This window comes from Podarcis filfolensis, assembly GCF_964270895.1.
Source record: "Podarcis filfolensis genome assembly, chromosome: 9".
NCBI classification, from domain to species: Eukaryota; Metazoa; Chordata; class Lepidosauria; order Squamata; family Lacertidae; genus Podarcis; species Podarcis filfolensis.
Window position 1 is genome coordinate 40,935,283 of NC_139610.1, and position 16,507 is coordinate 40,951,789.

Here is a 16,507-nt window from a genome sequence, read left to right on the forward strand (position 1 = left end):
GCCTGTGTCAATTAGCTACAAAGCTGCCTTTTGCAGCTAACTGTAGAACTACTGTGGCCCTGCCACGCTGCATGATCTCAAGAAAAAAATGTGGAGAGGCGTAATATGGTCAGTGCACTCTATATACTTCGTTTGGTTCCTAAGCCTCCAGTTAAATTTTATGTAATAAGACTAGTATGTGGTACAATATGGCGTGGCTGTCCCTGTGCCATAAACTCCAGTATATCTGCCCGTTCAGCTCCATAGTTACCTCATATAAAGTAAAGCACACTGCAAACCCTGACATTTGCAAGAGGCCTTCAAGATGATGCTAGTTTGTATGTCAAGGCCTAATCTCCCAAAGAGTGTTGGATACTGAAAACTGGTTCACTGAGTTGGGTTCGATGACCTATAGTGTGATAATTCTATGACCAGTAAAGACATTCCTGTAAGTGCTTTTCAGATATGCAATCAGGTGACCTGAAAAGAGAAGAGAATGGTTCTATATATGCTTGGGGGAGATCTAGTTTTTCAGACAAAGTGGTGTGCTTTTCTTGGAGGTCCTGGAGATATGAATGAGAGCTTTCTGAAATAATATGTATTCTCCAGTTATTTAAATATATTAGCATTTGATAGTCTGCATTTACTGGCAATGACAGGGGCATATACTGGATGTATGGTTTTTAGAATTGAAACTAAACTTCAAACCAATCTCAGAAAATGAATTGCTGTAGTTTTGCAGGCAGAAATATGTGCATATTTATAACTAATGTAATAACATCATAGGTCTAATTAAAACATAGTGTTTTAAAGAACTAATTGTTACAGAAAACTTTTTTTCCTGTAGCTAGCCTGGTAATTAACTAATGATAGATGAATTCAATTTACATAAATTTCAGACCAAGAGAATATTTTAGAATTATGCCACAGAGAATTGCTCTGAGTTTTAATATCATTATCTCCTCCCCTCATTTAAAAAGTTGGGTTTAGAATAATTGTGGAACATAAGTGATTTGAGTTTTCCCCATGACAGCAACTTAATAAAATATGATAGCATTTTAGTAATTCAAAGCAGTTGGTTATCAGCAATAACTGTGGCTCTAAGATGGTAGCTCTATGCACATTTATTTGAGAATAAATCCATTGAACACAGTGGGACTTACTTTTCAGTAAACACATAGGATTAGGTTGCATAGCATGTAGTTATAAAAAAAATGCTGATTAAATCTAGACTACACTCCTGCAATGCTCTCTACAGAGGACTGCCTTTGAAGACAGGAAACTTTGGCTAGTGCAGAATCCAGTGTCCAGAATGCATGTGTGTATGTAGGTGGCTTTATCATATTATTATACAAATTTTCATTGATTGCAGAGGTTTCCTATGTTTTCAGATGCTAATGTGTTAGTGATATTTGAAGTCCAGAACAGTTTTGGGAGTATGTTTCTTAAAAGAGTACCTACTCTCATATGAACTTGCTGGGCCCTGCTCTCTGCCCAACAACCAATGGAGACGTTTCAGTGGTGGAATTTTCTCCCCTGAGATCTCTGCTTGGCCTTGTCTCTTGAGGCAGAACATAGTAATAATAATAATAAGCCACTAAGGATTTTTCTTTTTAAAAAATTGCTGGACCCCTGTTTATGACTTTATCTGATGCTTTGTTTTATCTGATGCAATTTTACCAGATGTTGTTTGTTCAATTATGTGATGTATTTTCCATTTTTATTGTAAACTGCCTTGTGAGGGCTTGTCCTAAAAGGCAGGATAGAAACAAATATAATAAAAATAATTATACAATAAAATACACATTTTATTATACTGTCGCAGACCTGGAATAATTGGTGTTGTTGGAGTTCACCTGCCAAAGGCAACTGGTTCCTGCATTAAAGGGATAAAATGCTTAAATATTAACTAATTGCACTGTTGCCCAGTTATTCTGGATGTATTGTTTCTAAAGACTGTTGTGTTGAAGTGCTGGTTAGCAGCTTGGTGCTAATATAAGAACAGTGTGACTGTACATAAATTTAGATATGTACATGCACACACCATCCTTCCACAAAATGCCCTTCTAATAAAAATGTATGGAATTCCTATCTACTCCATTTTAGTAGGCATAATGCTTTATATAGCCTGACAGGACCTGTGTAAATGCATTAGGTGCAGTGTCCATTTTTCTTGCAAATTTGTGACAGAGATTTAATTATGAGAATGACCAACAACTTACAAATCTAATTTTCATAGGCTGAGCCAACTTCTTTATTTTTTTTTAATAATGATGGATTTTTATTTTTTTTAAGCAATGATTTCATTACTATTTAAAGAAATTCCATTGGTGTGGAACTAACCAATTGACTGGCATCTTTATTTCATTATATTGCACCAAATGCTGTTCATGCTTTTTTCTGTTAATTGTTCTACATTGTGTTAAAAAAACCAAAACATTGTGCAGAAAATTTCAGGGGAGGAGACTGGCTTGTTGATAATATCTTCTTTCCCAGTTTGTAAAATCAGGCAATATTTTTTAAAAGAAAGAAAAATGTTTGAAGAATGTTGGCCAAACATACCTCTTTGCCTTTCTTATGAGCGCTTATTTTAAGCAACTAAAGTAAGTGTTCACTACTGATGTTGAATAATAATGTGTATAACATCTATCTGTTGCAACTATGTCTTCATAGTGTAATTTCATATTCTCAATAGTCAGTTTTCCTTTTCTCTGTTAGGAATTGTGGAGAATTGATCCTGTTTTCAGCTTTAGATTCTTTTAGCTCAGATTCCTTACTCCTTGCTGTTTATTTGAGAGGACCCATGTACTAACTTAGGTCCATTAATTTCAATAAATCTACTCTGAATAGAACATAATTGGATACAACCCACCTTCTTTTCTTTTGAGTAGACTGGAAATGGCGACGCTTTGCTATGGCAGTGAACTGTTTGATGACTTAGGTTGTGGAAATTATTTCAAACTTTCATTAATCTGAAACTGGTTTTGGAGATCTTTTGATTTGAAATGTCTTGGTGTCATAGATCCTAGAATGGTTTAGATATTTTAACTGCAAAGCTACCAGGGCCTGCTCAAGACACTTGGACTGCCTGAAGCAAAGATAGCACGACACCTCATTTCCATGCTTCAGCTTGCTTCAACACTGGTGATGGGAAAGCATCCTCCACCACATCTGAGGGTAGGCAGGGTTGTGTAGCAGATGCAAGACAGGCCATGTAGCACATCCTATTCTTTTTTCCCACTGAAGGGAACAGCCAGAGGGTTGCCTATACTGCTCCACAGCCTGTCTTGCCTAAGGCAATTGCCTAATGGTAGGGCTGGCCTGAGAACCACCAGTGGCAGGCAGTTGCTTTGCACCCGGACAGATCTCATCTCATGAGTGAATGAAATCTGCTACAGGTTCTCTCCCATAAATTTATGAACAATTGGAGATCATATTGGTTGAGCTCATATAAGGGTTTATAGGTGATCAGCAACAACTTGAATTGGTGTTCCATATATATAGGTGGTAAGAAGAAAAAGCAGTTACCTACTGTGCATCTCTTATGGCTGCAGTTCTTTGAGATAAATTTCAGGAAGGCGGATGACGAAATGCATACAGGAAGGTTTCCAGAAGTGTGCTGTCTTTCGAGAGTTCTCAGAATCCTTTCCATGTCTTATTGTGTCTATTAACCTTCTGCAGCCCAGCAGGAGAAATTCTTACAACTATGTATGTGAGATGAGGCCTTGTGGTTGGAAGATAGTGGCATGTACAAAAGCACCCTCGTCTATTCCCTATCTAACACTGCCTGCTGGTTTAGGAGCTGGGAATGTAAAGAAGAAAATCGGGTTGCCTTTATTAGTAAAACCAATTTCTCATCCGTATGCTAGAACACTTAAATTGCTTAGTCTGGAGTAATCCCACAGGATTTGCTGGGGGAAAGGAAAAAAACATTCCTCAAGCATTATAGTCTTTATTTCTGGTTTGCTAGTTTTCTTTATACTACAGGCTTCTGGCAACTTTTAAGCCTGCACATGGACAAACCTGTTCAATGAAAGATTGCTTGTGACATCACCCAACCATAAATCTCTCTTTTTATGTTGATGTTGTGCATATTACTATAGCAACAAATAATTCTGTGGTATGCACTAATGAGCCATTGGTGCACTTATGGATTATTTGAAGTCCTCCTTGTTTTGGCCTCCTGCCTATCAATACACCTGAGGCATGTGGTTAATGGCCTATTAAGGTACACCCTGTTGTGCATTATTGCTTAATTGTACTGTAGTTTACTTACGTTTTTAAATTTTATTTTACTTTATTTTTATTTTTTGCTGGTGGGAGTAAATGTAATGCCAGTTTTTTAAAAGACAAAATGCACATTATGTGCAAACAGGATAGCAATAATGTTACTCTTTAAAACATTTTTTTAGTAAATGGAATTTTAAATACATCAAAAACAATGTGAATAGTTTCATATCCTTCTAAAGCTAAATAATTAGCAGCCATTGTGCAGTTCTTTTTTTTATTATTGGCTGGACAGCATAAAGATGAAAGAAGATTTATAGATAGTACTGCACTTCATAGCTGACTGAAGCAGGTGTTAGAAATGCAGATGATGTGCATTGACCAAAGACTGTACAAATTTGAAATGAAAATGCCAGTGGTCTGCTTGCAGTGCTATGCACATGTGATGTTTCCAGTAGCTGAATTATTAATTTTGTTGTGCAAAATTGTTCAGCTGTTCAGAAGAAGGTGCCCTTTGAAGATTCCCCCCTCACCCTTTATTTGTATTTGACAACAAGCAATCTCTGTTCTGCTTCATTTTTATTGTCTTTGCTTGAAAAAGTGACCTGCAAATTCAGTAGCCTAGAATAGTCTAATTGGCCAAGCTCCTGAGAATTTGAATGCAGAAGAAGAACTGCTGTTGCATGCAAGAATTTCTGCATATGCACTCATCTCCCAAAATTACAGTTAATTATGTGGCAGAACCAATTATGCCTGCCATCAGTCTGGGCAAGGGTGGGAAACCTGTGGCCTTCCAGATGTTTATGAGCTGCCAACTCCAGTAGTCTAGCCAATGGTCAAGGATAATGGGAGTTGGAGTCCAACATCATCTGGAGGACTACTTGTTCCAGATCTGAGTTAGGGAATCCCTGCATGGACCAGAATGGCCAGGGATCAGTACAGGTGCAACCCCAAGAAGTGAATTGCAGGGTGGTTTATCCCAAACATGTACTGTTTTGCACAAGCACTCTCCGTTTACAGAGGCCTACCAAACTTACATGTATGTGTGCTACATCCATTCACAGATGACCCTTGCTAGATTGGAATAACTGACTTAAATATGAATTATACTAGAGAAAATGGATTATGAATTTTACTGCAAATATTTTCTTTAATCTATAAAGAAATAAAAGATCTATATGAAATATGTTTAATATTCTGTGTTCAGATCCAAAATACATAGTTAATGTAAATGTATACAAGTGCAGTTGTCAGCTGTTTCAGATTTGTTTTAGCTGATCAAACCTGTCTTTGAACCCATAAGCTATTATGTTGATAAAAGCAACTGTTCTTTACATGTTCTAGATTTAGGTGAATTGACTGAGTTCACACAACATTCTTGTCTGATTGCCTATGGTCCTCAGGTCAAGTTCCATACTTTACTCCATTGTTGATGTATGGAATAGTTATTAACCTTTAGTTATTGCACATATCCTGCCTCATGGCAGCATACATGGTTATTCCGTCCTTTTTATCATCACGACAACACTATGAAGTAGGTAAGCTGAGAGATAGTACCAGGGGCAAGCTTCATGGCTGTTTGGGAATTTGAGACTAGATCTTCCTAGTCTAGCGGTGATAAAGGGTCTGGAAACCAAGCCTTCTGAGGAACAGTTAAGGGAGCTGGTATATTTAACCTCAATAGTAGGAGACTGAGAAGAAATATGGGGCAACCCAGCCAAATGGGTAATAGTATTATTATTGCCATCTTCAAATGTCTAAAGGCTGTCACATGGAAGATGGAGCAAGCTTCTTTTCTCCTGTTCTGGAGGGTAGGACCAAAACCAATGGCTTCAAGTTACAAAAATGGAGGTTCTGATTAAACATCTGGAAGAACTTTCTGATGGTAAGAAAGAACAGGCTCCCTTGGGAGGTGGACTCCCTTGGAGGTTTTAAAGAGATTAGATGGCCACCTGTCATGTATGATCTACTTGAGATTCTTGCATTGCAGGGGGTTGGACTAGATGACCCTTGGAATCCCTTCCAGTATGGGACTTGAACCCATGACCCTGAGATTAAGAGTCTCATGCTCTACTACTGGCTGAGCTGTCCCTGAGAACACGTGAAAGGGCCTTCTCTACAGCAGTATCCCATCCCTGGAATACTGTTCCCTTGGAGGCTTGTCTAGCTCTGCCATTTCTGATTTTTCGTTGGTTGGTGAAGACACACTTCTTCACACATGTCTTTGCAGGGGGAGTAAAGGGGTGGTCTATAATGAGCCACTCAGTCTGCATCTGTTTGTCACCAGCTACTAGTTGCATATTTTAAGGATATTTTTTTGATATTTTAATTTATATAAGGTTATGGTTTTACTGTACTGACTTGGCTTATTATTGTGTTCCTGCCCTGAGAGCACTTGGTAACCTAGAAATAGCATTGAATGAATTAATAGAAATATGGAAGGAATTAGTGCATCTAAGCAGTCTGCAAGGCATCAGGTCCCTTAAAAGTACAATTCTAAGCAGGTTTATTCAGAAGTTCCAGTATATTTCCCTGGGATTTATTCTCTAGTTAACTGAGTTTAGGACTATAGACCCTGCATCCCAAATGCTTGTTTATCAGCTGCTCTGGTTAATCAGAGTTCAGATCAGTTAAACCTTGCCTTGTTGTGAATATGCCTCAAGGTAATGGTGAGATGTTTATGGGAATAAATTTACAATTGAATTGTTTACTTGTTAAAGCCAGAGGCTTTTACAAGTTATCAGATAGAGGTACAAAATAATATAACCATGACACACACAAAATGTATAAAACAACATTAAAAGGCATCAGACTGCAAGCTGTCCCCTGTGGGTAATGCAGACTCCTACCACGGCTTGCTTGTTACCTCAAGAGAACAAGCTCCATTGCTAAAAAGCTGTGATTTACTTTGCAGTCATGCTGAGTCATGGTTTGTGCCCTGTTCTTTGAAGAAGGGCACATGGGATTCATTTTGTTTCTTTAGTGTGTTGGGCTGAGAGAAAGTGATATAACCAGAGCCATGGTTCATGACCAACCATGGATTTGTACCTATTTGTCCCACTTCCGTAGCCAATATTCTAACTAATACCTAGTTAAATCCACAATAATTCTTTAAAGCAGAGAAAATTGAGAAGCGTGTACGACCATACCTTGGAGTTATTGTGGGTTCCGTTCCAGACCACCGCAATAAAGTGAATATCACAATAAAGTGAGTCACACTTTTTTTGTTTTGTTTCCCAATGCATATACAGTGGTACCTTGGGTTACATACACTTCAGGTTACAAACTCCGCTAACCCAGAAATAATACCTCGGGTTAAGAACTTTGCTTCAGGATGAGAACAGAAATCTCGCAGCAGCAGCAGGAGGCCCCATTAGCTAAAGTGGTGTTTCAGGTTAAGAACAGTTTCAGGTTAAAAACGGACCTCCGGAACGAATTAAGTACGTAACCAGAGGTACCACTGTATAATTTACTTTTACACTATGCTGTGGTCTATTAAGCAGCCAGGCTACCTGCAGCTGCACCCGCATCCTTGTAAGGAGCAGCAGGAGCCTCTCCTGCAGCCTTGTCTCCAGCCCATCGGCAGCAACTCCTGCAATTCTTCAGTTTGTAAAAAGCTCAACATCTGCGAAGCACAATAAAATGAGGTATGCCTGTATTCTGCTCCGTGATATTCTGCTTTCCATTTTCTTACATGCCCGTAACTCAACCAAGATGGGGCACATCAGTAGCCTTGGTTTCAGAAACTAGTGAACCTGCAAATATGCTGCCTGAATATGAGACCTGCAACTCCTGAGGAAGGCCCCTTGTGGCTTAGTTTATTTGTGTTGAATGAAAGCTTTTGTTTATGGAATATGGCAGAACAGCTCTCAGGATGCAAAACGAGGTGATGAGACTGTATACTGTGCTCAAAGAAAACAAGGGGAGATATGTATGCATTGGCTCATCTTCAGCTGTGGGTTTGGTGGGAGCAAAGGGCAGGAGTAAATAATTTAACGTTTCTAATCTATCATTTCCCCTGTAATTTACATGTAAATGAATGGAACCAGGTACAAGTTATGGAATCATAGCCAAGGGACAGTGAAAAGGAGGCCATCTGTGAAATATGGGTAAAAGGTTATTGCAGGGACTGTGGAGAGAACAGATGCCCCCTCTTTCCTGAGGACACATGCTTAAAAACCCGTATATTTTTATTCTGAAAAAATAATTTGAGAATAGCTCTGGGATAAATAGCATTTTGAGATGGTTCTCCTGGGACAAAGAATACTTTGGTTCCTAATCCCTGATAAAGAGGCTTTTTGCTCTTTTGTAATGTCTGTTATCTGATTTGACAAGGTGTTCAGGGTATTCTACAATATACATCACATGATCATGAGGGCACAGCTCCCATAATCTTCAAGTGGGAAGCAATGATGGGAATTGTAGTCCAAAACATCTGGAGGGGAGCAGACTGGGGTAAGTGGGTATGTGGAGGAATCTGAAGCAGTAGAGCAGTTTAGTAAAGCAAATAAGTTTTAGGAGGTGGCCTGCCCTCACAATTGCAAAGTATTAAAACTTACTGTATCATACTTCAGTTAACTCCAGTACACTCCTCAGTTGTCTCCTGAAACAAGACAGATGCCAGCCAGTACAGAGTCCTTACAAACTCCTGTATGAAAGTGAGTAGCCACTTGCCAAAGCTCAGTACTACTTATACCGCCCAGTTTAACCTTTCGCTCAGAGTAAAGTGATTAAGAACCTCTAGAAAGTTGTGCCCCGTTGTATATCTCTGGCAGCATAAAGCTCTGCATTGCAAAGGCTTTGGCCATATTCTGTCAAGGAGCTGTTGGCCCATAGGAAAGATGTGTGTCCTTTGTGCAAAATATTGCTAGTGCTAATAATAATATACATTCTCAAAGTGCTTTGAGAAGGTGGAATTCAGAGCACAGACTTACTGTGACAATCTATCCAGTAGGCTACAAAGCAGTTATTTTCTGATACACACAAGGGTAACAACTTGGATAAAGCTTAAGCACAGTGGTACCTTGGTTTAAGAACAGCTTAGTTTATTAACAACTTGGATTAAGAACGCTGCAAACCCTGAAGTAGGTGTTTTGGTTTGTGAACCTGCCTTGGAAGCAGAACATGTTCTGCTTCCTGTTGAGTGTGTTCCATTTGTAAATTGAGTCCCCCGCTGCTATGGGAAAGCATGCCTTGGTTTAAGAATGCTTTGGTTTAAGAACGGACTTCCAGAACAGTTTAAGTTCATAAACCAAGGTACCACTGTATAAAGAACAGCACACATTCTACTGCTACCTTGAATGAATGAGGAACAAACATAATTCGAATCATGCGTTTTTAAAAATAAGTTCTCTGTTCAGTGAGACTTACTACTAGTAAGTGTTTTTTAGAATTGTTGCCTTGAAACAGTGTAAGAACAAGGTGGCACACAATAAAGAAGTTTTTTGTAAAAAGTTTGTCTTACCACAAAACGTTGCCACAATTTGAAAAAGGTGCATAACATAATTTGTGCAAAACAAATTAAAGTGCAAATATGTTACTGTGAATTTGTAAGCAGTTTTGTTAGCTCAGTAGCATTATCTTAGTTAAATCCGCTAACATTTCCTTAGCTGTTTTAGCCTCATCATTTTGTGTACTATTATTATGATTATACCATGTTGCATGGCCATGCTATGCAATTGGATTACTTTCAATTTCCGTTCCATTTTACGATGCCTGTATAATCACCCAAATTGCTCATTTGTGAAAAAGCACAAGACCCAGGCACAGAGAGACAGTGGCTCTTTTTTAGCATGATTTAAATAGCAATATGTGCTTAAACCCTGGGTTTTATTTTTATTTTTTTAAATGCTCAGGAGGTTTTATTGTGTAAACTACAAAAACATCTTCTTAAAAACCGTAAGTTGAAGAAAGATAATGTTTTCCTTGCATCGTGATGAATGTAGCAATTGTGCACATATGCTGGAATAGATCATATTGAACATCCCCTGAGCTCCGTTTGCAGACAAGTTGTAGCTCCACCATGACAAAATTCCCACAAGATCTTGAATTATTAATGCTCTGGAATCTGCGGGATTCAGCAGATAACGTTCAGAATTATTGATGGCAAACTTTATCCCTTTTATTTTCTGAGATGCATAATGAAATGGGGAGCCCAACAAGATATTGTGGATAGCGTTTAGGCTAATTTTTGTAGGGACCAACTGGCCTTTTCTCTCATCTAACGTATGTAAATATAATATTTTTCTCTTGTGGCAAAGGGGAGGAGACTGGCACTGATTTATGAAGCCTTCTAGCATTCTCTGTGCACTACATCCTGTGAGGGCATGATGCTCTAATTACACTTGCTCTGTATAATGAGAGCTCTTAATGACAATTACGGATTATAGTTAGGGTTGCTCAGGGATTTTTTTTTCCTCATCTTGAGATGATATATTGACTTTTGCACAATAAGTCTTTATACCGTATGGGTGCAGTGGGCTAAGCAGTGCTCCTTTGCTAGCCCTTTGGGGGGAAATGGAAGTTGTACAGCTGAACAGCTTGATGAACTTAAGTTCCCTGTCAATATTTACACCGCACACAGGCTTCTTTGAAGTTTATGAAGGTAAAATGACATTTCAGTGTGGGCCTTGGGTTCACCATCTTCTAAGCAGCTGGTCCTAATAAGCGGCTTCTGATTTGCACATAGATTTAGCTCAGTGTTTAGGGTAGAGCTAGGTATAGGCATAATACAGGGTTCCAACTCTGTTATGTCCTTGTAATGGTGGGGTGGAGAAAAGTACACTAGCAAAGCAAAATAGGTGGCTGGGTGGGTGGGCGGGTAATATTTAGTCCTTTCTTCTGCCTACCAATTACTCTCTGAAAATGCCTTCCAGGCTGATTTTAATTGATTATTTTTTTTAATGAAGCCTGGCTTTAGTGCCCTAAAAAAAAGGCCTGTTTGAGGGAAAGGAATAGCTGAGGGAGGGAGGGGGCATTTACAGGGATAAACTGGTGGACTTGGGAAGTCTTAAATACCAGTTCCCCCCTCTATGCTCTCCTTTGGCCATGCATTCCCATTACCTTGACAAATGTAGGCTGCAGAATGTGTGTGCAGAACATCTAGTTTCACCCTGAGGCTGTTTTTTGTTTTTTTGTTTTTAAGAATATGTTTCAAGCTTCTGAACATTATCATAGTTGCTTCACATTTTTCATGCTTTGGCAATAAGCTTTTGCTGAAATGAAAGGTTAGACTGAAGGCCAGCTTTGTTATTCCAGCCACTGAAGAGTTAAGAAGCAAAATCTGCCATTTTCTTTAATTTTATTGTAATTACTTCCCACTCGCTTCCAAACACATACCATGTCTGTCCCAAACAATATTTTCCTATGTAGGTAATCTTGCCTTGTGTACCTTTCCATTGTGAACAGATCTGTTGAACCAATTGAAAATACGTTTCTCTTCTCGCTCAGCTTCACCTGAGTGGATGCCTACCTTTTGCTTCAAGGTAACAGCAGGAAGCATTTGTCCCATGTGTATTGGAAAATTACTGGTAGAACTGTCCAAACCCCTAGAGAAGCCTATCCTAAGTCTGCCTTTTGAGTCTTAAAGACTGACTGTGACCAGAAGAACTGTACAGATAATAAAATTTACCATGCGCTTGCCCATTACTTAAATGTATGTTAAATTGCAGCAATAATTTCAGTAATGTGTGGTTCTGGTGTTGCTGTTGCCACATCCCCTAGTCATTAACCAATTCAGTTTCTGTGGCCTGAAGTCATTGGTTTTCTAATGTCACACCCCCTTTCTTTCAGATTCTTTGATTATAGAAATAGATGGTTTTGATGATTTGTTTTTGCGTAAGTTTTGCACTGCTTACCAAATATGTAAGTCATCGAAAAAGCAGGTTCCTTTTTAATGGACTATCCATTGTGCACACACCCCACAATTCTTTTTAGAAAACCTGGGAGAACTTCCATAAGTTCTTTTACACCTGTTTTTTTTAAAGCACCCTATCACCATACTACATGCAGACAAATATTTTAGAGCTACTATAGTACAGTTTTCTCAGTGAAGAGAAGCACACACACACAACACATAAATACACAAACACCTGTTGGTAGTTATAAAGTGGTACATAAACAATAGTTGGAATTGTTAAATCTGAAATCCACTGAGAAAATACAGGGAAGACTCAAAGCATAAAGCTCAGAGGTATACCTCTCCCATGGTTTACTAATGCAGACAACCCAGGAAACCATTTAGTGATATTGTCTTACTTTACCATAGGTTGCGGGGGGGGGGGGAGTGTTATGGACAAAAAAGAAGGAGCATCAGTTTTTGTCCACTGCTTTGTCTTCATGTACCCGCCCCTCCCCCCGGCGCTGCAGCCGCCAGATTTCAGCAACTCCCAAGACAAAACGAGAAACATGTATACTGGGAACAATAAGTTGATTAGTTAAGCAAAATGGTTAATGAGGTGATCACAATTTCATGCTAAAGTATTTTGGTAACCTTATTTTAATACAGTTGTACCTTGGTCCTTGAATTTAATCCGTTCTGGGAGTCCGTTCGACTCCCGAAATGGTTTGAAAACCAAGGCATGGCTTCTGATTGGCTGCAGGAGCTTCCTGCAGCCAATCGGAAGCTGTGGAAGCCGGTTGGATGTTCGGCTTCCAAAAAATGTTTGCAAATCGGAACACTCACTTCTGGGTTTGCGACATTTGGGAGCCAATTTGTTCAACAACTAAGGTGTTCGATTACCAAGGTACCACTGTACATGTCCTAACAACTGAATTCTTAGACTGCAGTGTGGTGTCATCAGAGTCGCTACTCTGATGTTGCACCCTGATACATCATTGCAAAGTGTTAGGGTAGAAATTCAGCTGTGTGACTGTAGTATTCATTTATTTTTCTTTTGCTGCATTATATACTTGAAACTGTCACAGTCATAAGCTTAATGTTCTTCCTCTACCTTTACTAATGCTACTATGACACATTCATTTTTACGAAATGGGCATTTTCTTTACTCATGATTATATCCTGGACAGCTCCACTCTCCTGACCCATTTCCTAGAACCTTCACAGTTCTTTTGTTATTACAGTGGATGTAAAATCCTGTTCAGTAATTTAGCTGTTTGTCTTCCTTTCTCAGAGCGTTGGTGAGTGCATCAACAGTAAAATGGAAAAATATTCCACTAGCAAATCTGTTACTCTGAAGTGTATAATTTGGCAAGAGCTAAGGGCCATTCCTTGAGCTATGGGGACTTTGATATCCCTTAGCCATCAGTAGCACATATTGATTCATTACATAATAGTGAAAGTACACTTTGGTATTTGTGCAGTCTTAGAAAGAGTAGTGTCCATTATGATGATTTTACTCTATGTTTTTGAGCAGTATGCAATAGAATGAGGAAGCTGATCAGTAGAAAGTACACAACTGCCTTCAGAGGCTACATTTCTCAAATAAAACACAGTCTAAGTGTAAAACAAACTAATAACTTGCTTATGCGAGCCATTTCTTAACTTTTTGGGGGCCCTCCTTCCCCATTTATCTTTTTAATTTTTTCCAGAAATGTGACACTTTATTGAAATCCCTGGGTGGTGTCTGACAAGGAGCAGACCTATTTAAAAGCTTGTATTTGGAGGATGATTTAGTTGAGTACCATCCAATGGGAGTAATTATCATTGCCCTTTATTTCCTTATAAGGAATTAAATCTACATCTTAGATTAATTTTCTCATACAGTTTTGTCTTTGCATTGTCAAGCGTGTGTGTGTTTGGTCTCAATCAAGGGTCGGCAAACTACGGCCCAGGGGCTGGATGCGGCCCACCGGGCTCATAAATCTGGCCCTGCAGACCCTGCCACCCACTTGGTCAGTCCCCGTGCTAAACCGGTGCAGTGTGGAGGCCTCGCCGCGTGGGGACTGACTTCTGTGATGCTGGCACAGCTTTGGATTGGTTGCAGGAAGCTCATGCAGCCAATCTGAAGCCGCAGATGCCTCTGGGTGACACCCCTTCCTTCCCACTGAGGTGGCTGTGTATGGCCAAGAGCCAAGCGGGAGGAAGCGGCGGCAGTGGAGAGGCTGCGCCCCACAGACTCCTGGCTGAGGCAGAGGATGATGATGACGCTGCCGAAGACGAGTGGTGGCTGCGGCGTGAGTGGCGGGCAGGGGGGTCCTTTCGGGAGAGGGTGGGTCCGGCCCCCCACAAGGTCTGAAGGACAGTGGACCGGCCCCCTCCTGAAAAAGTTTGCTGACCCCTGGTCTCACCTGTATGGCAACTCCTAGTCCAACTAGGCTTTTCAGCTGCTAATTATTTGTAGAGTGTCTGATCTTAAAATTGTCTAGCTGCTGAAGCCACTCCAGAAATAGTATCCTTTTATCTATAAAATGGAATATTAGTTGAAGTACACAAACATTGCAGTTTTCTAGCTGTACTGGTTGTCCCCAAGCTCTGTTCTAATGTATTTCTCCTTGACTTTCCACATTCTGGGCTTGTTTGTCTTTTATGTTCAACATGTAAAAATAAAGAATGAATTTTTCAGAATCACGCTGAAGGTTAAATCAATGGACTGAAAGTTCAGGAACTGGGTGTGATTGAGTGTTCTTAGGATATCATAACTGGTCGCATTTGCTTGTGTCATGATTTCATAATTAATTGTTTTTCCTTTGAGTGCAATGGTTTGATTCCTATTTAACAGGTATATCAGTGGTTCTTACTTATTTGCCAATAATTTGTCTATTTTTAAAGCTGTCTATATCCCAGACTCCTTTGTGCATACTCTCATTATCATCTTAAAGCAATTTGTGCATATTACCATAAGTCCAATACCTGTTCTTTAAAAGTGTTCCCCTTTGGTGCTTGATGGCTTCATCGCTTCCAATATTTCAATGGAATGCATTGGATGGGTTTACTACTGAAATGTTGGTGGGACAGTAGGTGTGGGAGGGTTTAAAACTGATAGTGTTGAGCATACCTGTAAAGGTTCTTTTTCTTCTTTGCATTTTCTCTGCACAGTTTATATATAGCATAGCAACAAAGTGAGATGAATCCTGATTTGACCTTAAGTGCCTTGCCATTCAGCTGAGTGGTTTCCCTGTAGGAATAAAAGCTGACACTGCTTTGCCTGAGTTCCTTCAATCAATATTAGCGTGGGACAATACACATTATATAGATATGAAATAAAAGCATCCCTATTGATACAGATGGATAGACAGACATATTCCTGGCTCAGATCTTAAAAGGTTATGGCAAAGAGCAGACTATGTCTGGATGGGACTGAAGAATTTTCGTCACTGGTGAGTTAACTATAGATAGTCAGGCATTGATTCCCACATCTTAAGGCCTTTTGATTTGGCTTGGAATTAAATACTGTTACCAAAAGAGGACTGATTTCTTTCGGCTTGCGGAATGCACTTATTAAAATTATGTAATTCATGAATATAAATCTAAAATAGAAAACCTGTAAGGAATTTGACTGACTAGAAAGATGAATTATGATAAAGGTACAGGGAACAATTTTCCTTTGACTTTATTTTTCATTAATCTCATATATGATTTTTGTGTATTTTGATACAATGTTTATTAAATGTGTAGAAAGGAAATGGTTTTGAAATTTATTTCTATGAATGTCCTTAAGTTCCTTCTTCATGTGGCCTTTATGCTGAACATAGCTTTGAGCATGCTTTGTGCCATATAATAGTTGTACTAATACGATGATCATGTATAAGATTTCAAATACTGATTTAAAAATCAGATTCACTTGCAGTTTTCTCATCTGAATGTGTGTTTCCGGCTAATAAAAATTACTGCAATTATAAACCATCTATATACATCTTTTGATTTAGGCAGTTGACCCAATTCAGCCAACTCTTCCAGTTTGCATGTGCATTTTTCTCTGGATGGTTGTGTATTGATCCTTTGGTACGTGCAAAATTGACTCCTCCATTGAATACAACGATCAAGGCCACATGGACAGGAAGTCTATACAAATTGTAGTACATGTGGTGTGGTTTTGGATTGGTAATGTTTTTAAGGTTCCTGTTCTAATTATAAAGTTCCTGTCATCAAATATTCTTTAAACCTCACCTGTAGCAAATTTATTACTAGAAGTGTTTGCAGTAGCAGTGCCCCATCCACAAAAGTATACCCTGCAGAGAAATGTTAAATTGAGGGGAATGGATGGTTCTCTTTCTGGTGTTAGTCAACTTCTTTTAGTGGTAGGGAATTTCATTCAAAAGCTTAGTATTAACATCATATACTTTTGAATGATTTGTATTTCTTAAATGTTATGTTTAGTAGTAAGAAAAGAAGAAACCAAGG

The 16,507-nt window shown here is 39.1% G+C and overlaps 1 protein-coding gene and 1 long non-coding RNA gene across 11 annotated transcripts in view; one reads left to right on the forward strand and one right to left on the reverse strand.

Annotated features, from left to right (window-relative positions):
- The window catches only part of LOC310770570, a 188,744-nt gene that overhangs the window by 39,759 nt on the left and 132,478 nt on the right, over positions 1-16,507 (reverse strand). The window lies entirely within an intron of this gene.
- Positions 1-16,507, forward strand: part of SLC10A7 (solute carrier family 10 member 7) — a 132,677-nt gene that overhangs the window by 37,623 nt on the left and 78,547 nt on the right. The gene's annotated exons all lie outside the window — the stretch shown is intronic.